This window comes from Protopterus annectens, chromosome 16.part0, assembly GCF_019279795.1.
Source record: "Protopterus annectens isolate FY-2018-M chromosome 16.part0, PAN1.0, whole genome shotgun sequence".
In the NCBI taxonomy this organism is placed as follows: Eukaryota; Metazoa; Chordata; order Ceratodontiformes; family Protopteridae; genus Protopterus; species Protopterus annectens.
In genome coordinates this window covers 801,653,449-801,658,971 of record NC_056750.1, presented here as the reverse complement: position 1 = coordinate 801,658,971, position 5,523 = coordinate 801,653,449, and the positions used below count along the sequence as shown (strand labels likewise).

Sequence of the window (5,523 nt, the reverse complement as noted above, 5' to 3'; positions counted from 1 at the left end):
GTGTGCAGCATCACACATGAACATCATGTAACTGCTAATATGTTCACATCTGCAAATGCATGAGTAAATCAAAGATCTGTCCAAGTGTTAATTTGGGTCAAAGTTGAGCAGGCTGGAAACAAAATTAATTCATCCATCTTCCATCATTCTGGCCATCATAAAGCAGCTGGTTATACAAATAATATTTGCTAGTAGTTTGTTTAGTAAACTGGTTATGGGATTTGAGGGGGGCAGTATCATATCTTCATAGTCTCCCAAAGGTGCATTAAAAAGCAAACATGCACAATAGCTCTCTCTCAACAGACCAGACAAGTCATGGCTGAAGGCAGCATGATCCCCCCTTCCACGTACCCATTCCCAAACCTAACTATAAAACTACTGCTTCTTCTTCTTTCGGTTTTTCCCAGTTAGGGGTTGCCACAGTGGATCATCTGTCCGGTCATGATTGGCAGTGAAGTTTTACAGTGTCGAGTTGCCAGCCCGGCGCCCAACCTTCCACAGAAGGCACACGCACACACTTACACCTAGGGCCAATTTTAGAGTGTCCAATCCACCTACTGCATGTCTTTGGGATGTGGGAGGAAACCCACGCGACCACAGGGAGGACATGCAGACTCCACACAGAAGGCACCCCAGCCGAGAATCGAACCAGAGAACCTCTTGCTGTGAGGCGGCAATGCTAACTGCTGCACCACCGTCACATGCAAATAATAATGTAGATCTTGCATTAAGAAGAAGAAAGGGATAATTCTGTCAGGACTCTTTCCATTCTCATGCACTTGACAGAGGACATCTTTCTCGGGGAGCCGAATTTGTGAAAAACGGAGTCTTGACAACAATAAGAGTTGCCCTTCACCTTTTCCCCCTCAAATCTAAATGGTTCTTGCACTTTTAAACAACTGGATGCAGACAGCACAGCCCCAACCTTGTGTGTGTGTGTGTGTGTGTGTGTGTGTGTGTGTTTGTGTGTGTGTGTGAGTGTATATATGAGTTCAGTGATGATGAAATTTGCCCTACTTGACATAAGTGTGTCCTCCTGACAGTCAACCAGACAGCAGTAAGACAGCCTTATATAAACTGCATTGTAGAATGCACAGAGATACAGCCAATGATTTATCAGGTAAATCAGACTGTTTTTTTTAATGTATCCCTATACCCTACTGAATTTTATGTAGAAATATGGATTCCAAATTAAAATGTGATAGTGAGACCTGCATTTGATTTTTTTTCCATGGGAAAAAGTGGGACGTTTAGTATAATAAACTAAACACTTTGCCTTATATTCTGTGGTTAACAAGTTATGGTATACCTAGTTTAATTATCGGGTTGACAACAACTGTGAAACTTGTTTGGGTTGTTACCCAGAAGTTTATTTGAACAGTTTATACATTCAGTTTGATGCTTCACCTTACACTTACACAGTATTGACAGCCCACCTCAAAATTTTTAATTAAAGACAAAGTGCTGCAATACAGCACCCAGAAGGACATTCAAAAGTCACCCCATCAAAGTTATAAATCAATAAAACTGATTGTTCACTCAGTTTCTGAGAATCCGAAACAAGTATTAATGTTGTAACAAAAGTAAAGTCAATAATTCTACATGATGTGTGCGCAGCATCATACATGAACATCAGGTAACTGCTAGTATGTTCACACCTATAACTGCATGAGTAAATCATAGATTCACTCAGGTGTTATTCTTGGTCAGAGATGAACAGTCTGGTACCAGACTAAACCCATCAGGGTCTAATGCTCCAGCTGCTGTCTCTCAGACCACCTTAAACCTGCTTTCACATTTGCTAGTTATTTAGTTCAACTGCTCGTTATTGGTAATCTTTAAACCACGTCCTTCTACTAGTACATGAAAACTGAGAAATACGGGTAGGTACCAACACAAACCTGATATGGTCAATGCCCAGGCTTGACAGAAAGGATCTTTGTAACCAAGATAATCCAAGGAAAGAACCACTCTAATATCCCTCTTATGAACCTTGGTTAATGGACATGGGAAGACCCCCCCCCATAAAAAGGGGCAACCACAAACCCCATATCTAATGCTGGTTGCAAGAAAGAATTCCAAGCACAGCTATCTATTACCCTTCCTATTCACCAACACTGACTGCAGTCAAATACTACATTCTGTTGGTTACGACTAACAGAATGTGCTAACTGTAGATCATGAGGCTACCACAGATGATGATCTTGGCAGCACGTGGCTAGACATCCACAGACAAGGGCCTTTCATTATCAAGCCTCTACACATATTCATTTAACATAGAACTCAGGAGCCTGACAGGTGCTGACCATTTGTGACAACTGACGCCAGCTGCAGTAATATAAAAAAAACAAGTCCTACCGCATTCCCATTCAGTCAACAGGTAGCCTACACAGCTATAAAATAAATCAAACAATTCTACTCATGTTACATGTTAATTCAGTTAGATTAAAACCCTACTCTGTTCTACTTAAAATAAATTGTTAAATATAGTGAAAACCAATACTGAAGCTTTAAATTTAATACACCGCCTGTAATATCCTCCTGTCTTATGTACATATTATAAAGATATAAAAATTAATAAAATATTTAAAAAGAAGTGCTAAAAAGCAACCACCTTGGTCTTCACTAGATGAACTTTTCACACCCGCTCACTTTTACTTTTACATCATCGGGAATCATGATATCAGCTATCCTAAACAATATCTCTCCATGAAAACGACGCCCAGCACATTCACATGCATTTCTAGAAATACCTCGTACCAACCAATTAGACATGTCTAGTGTTCCATATCCTGTTCTTCTGCGGTGGTGCAGCGGTAGCGTTGTTGCCTCACAGCAAGAGGTTCTCCCATTCGATTCTCGGTTTGGGTTGGGAGTGCCTTCTGTGTGGAGTCTGCATGTCCTCCCCATGGTCAAGTGGGCGTTCGAAAGACATGCGTTGAATGGGTGTGCCTTCATTAAAGGTTGGGCATCGGGCTGGCAACTCGACATCATAAAAACCAACTTCCAATCATTAGCAGACCGGAGTTCTGCTGTGGCAACCCCTAACCGGGAAAAGCTGAAAGACAAACAAGTGTCCCATATCCCAGAGCCTGTCGCCTATGTTACATCCTAGTCTACTACGAATGCTTCATTATTGCCACCAGACGTTCACGGTAGCAGAGAATGTTTTTGTAAAGAAGGTGGAGCACAGTTGAGACCAGTATTACTTACTTTAACAAGTATTTTTGTTAAGCCACCGGGTACTCCCTTCCCACTATAACGTCACTGCCAGTCCACCTCCTTACCCTTTTATATCTGTGTCCTGCTTCAACTTCTCCTTCTGCTGTCTCTTAAAACCAAATGCTACAAGTGAAAACCAGATTATGTCCGTCTCTCTTCTCTTTCATCAGCCTACAAACAAGAACACTATACTATGCCTGTCAGCATTTACTCAGCATATAGTTGTCTTTCCTGCAAATCAGCAAAAGCACATGACTGCAAGTTGAAAATGTGTCATGATACTAGCATAGTAACAGAATACTCGATACAGCATCCAAACATAAGACCCCCTTTAGGACATTCTGAAACACAAAACCAGTGCAGCAAACAACACACACACTACAACTCGGTATGCTCTAAAAGTAACTAGCCATGTACACTGCTACAGGTAGGGAAGGTCTCAACAGTCATGCAGCATAATACCAAGCCCAAGAGCCTAGCCAATAGCAGTGCAAAGAGTATCTTGACAAAATTTTGCTTATACCAAGTATTATAGACCGAATATTTTTACCAACAATGCAAAAGTGACTTTAGAACAGAACTGAAAAGCAATTTGTGAAATATAAATTGTACTGGAGAAATATCATATTGTGAGACAATGAGTTAGTCAAAATTCTTATGCAGAACATGAACTGTGAAATTTCTGTTGAAATTAACTCGCCAGGAGTCTTGGGTCAAACATGAGCAAACCATCTGATACCATAGCTCTCAAAGTTTACACAGGAGGATATTTCTTTACAATTTTCCAATTACAAGCACACATATCTGTTGTGTATATCCATGGGTACACACACACACACACACACACACACACACACACACACACACACACACACACACACTACATTGGGAGACCAAAGATTTGTTGCTTAAAATTCAGCTTATTGTATGCAAACCACATGGGGATACAGTACTGTTGCTTAGCTTAGGGTAAAACACAACACATTTGCTGGAAGCTAAGTGAAGCAGACATCTGACAGAGGGGTACAAAGGAAAGTGGTGATCCCTGGAATGTAGTCTGAGCAAAAACACTTCCAGCTCCATAACTTGCTGCCTGCTGTCAGAGACAGTACCTGACTACATCCAAAATGTGAATTACCACAAGCTTTCTCAATTGAGTTCCACAGGCCTGTCTTGTCATGCCTGACTGTTACAGGACTTCTCTCACACAAAATCTATCCCTGCCTTAGCTGGATGCCACCATCTCTTCTTGCCTTCTTCCTGTTTCCTCTAAAAATATATTCACCAAATCATCATCACACCTCTCACATAATAACACTAACCACACACCCACCCTCACGGAGGCTCTCAATAGAAATGTACCCAAACAGCAGAGACCTCCAAGGCAGGAACACCCTTGATCAACACAGCACAAACCACATGATACACAGCTCACCTCCACAGTGTGCCCCTCAACCTAAGACCCTAAGGCTAAAAACCTTGCCCAATACACTAATCAAAGGTGACTGCAGTGAGGCATACAGATGTCCCACTCACTAGGTTGAATAAGAAGAAGGTAACAGTCAGCTGTCTGTCACGTGCCAGAATCCGACACATAACACATGCACTCAGGTCACTCCACAACAAGTACAAGTATGGCTCTGTTATAGGTTCATAGGTTGGTACTAGGCTATTGGCCCTAGGGCCTGTACAAGCCTAGCCATAACAATTCCCTGGCTATTTCTTCCCACACTATTTACTTCCCTGGATCCCTGTCTAGCAGGGCGACTGACATGATCCCTGGGGTGAATTTCCTTTCTCCCATCCAATCATCAAGGTTCATTTTGAAGAGGGCCAAAGAGGCGTTCTGCTTGACATGTATGGGCAGTCTATTCCAGAGTCTGGGGAGTCTGTGGGTCAGAAACCTATCCCTTCAGCATGTTTTGTTTATTGTGATGACAAGATTTAGATCTCTGGAGCATGTGGCTCTGAGGGATTGGGATTTCTTTAAGTGTAGCATGTCCAACAGCTCTGGGTTTGACATGGTCTTGTATGTTAAGCAGAGATCACCTCAGAGTAGACGATATGCGACAGAGTATAGCTGGAGTTTTTTAAGGCGGTCAGCATAGGGCATCTGTTGGTGTGAATGACCTGAGATGCACCTCCCTGGACCACATAAAAAGCAACATGGTGGAGCTCTCAGATTATGTGGCCCAGGCAGGTATGACACTAGCATGTGTATCCTACCATCACCCAGAATGATACCACAGTACAAACAAAAAATGACTGACTTCAACAATTGGCTAGGTTTCTGGTGTCATT

General features: G+C 42.1%; 1 non-coding gene across 1 annotated transcript; it reads right to left on the bottom strand.

Annotated features, from left to right (window-relative positions):
- Positions 1-1,605: 1,605 nt before the first annotated feature.
- Positions 1,606-1,779, bottom strand: LOC122791118. Its single transcript, XR_006363092.1, has one exon.
- Positions 1,780-5,523: the final 3,744 nt, after the last annotated feature.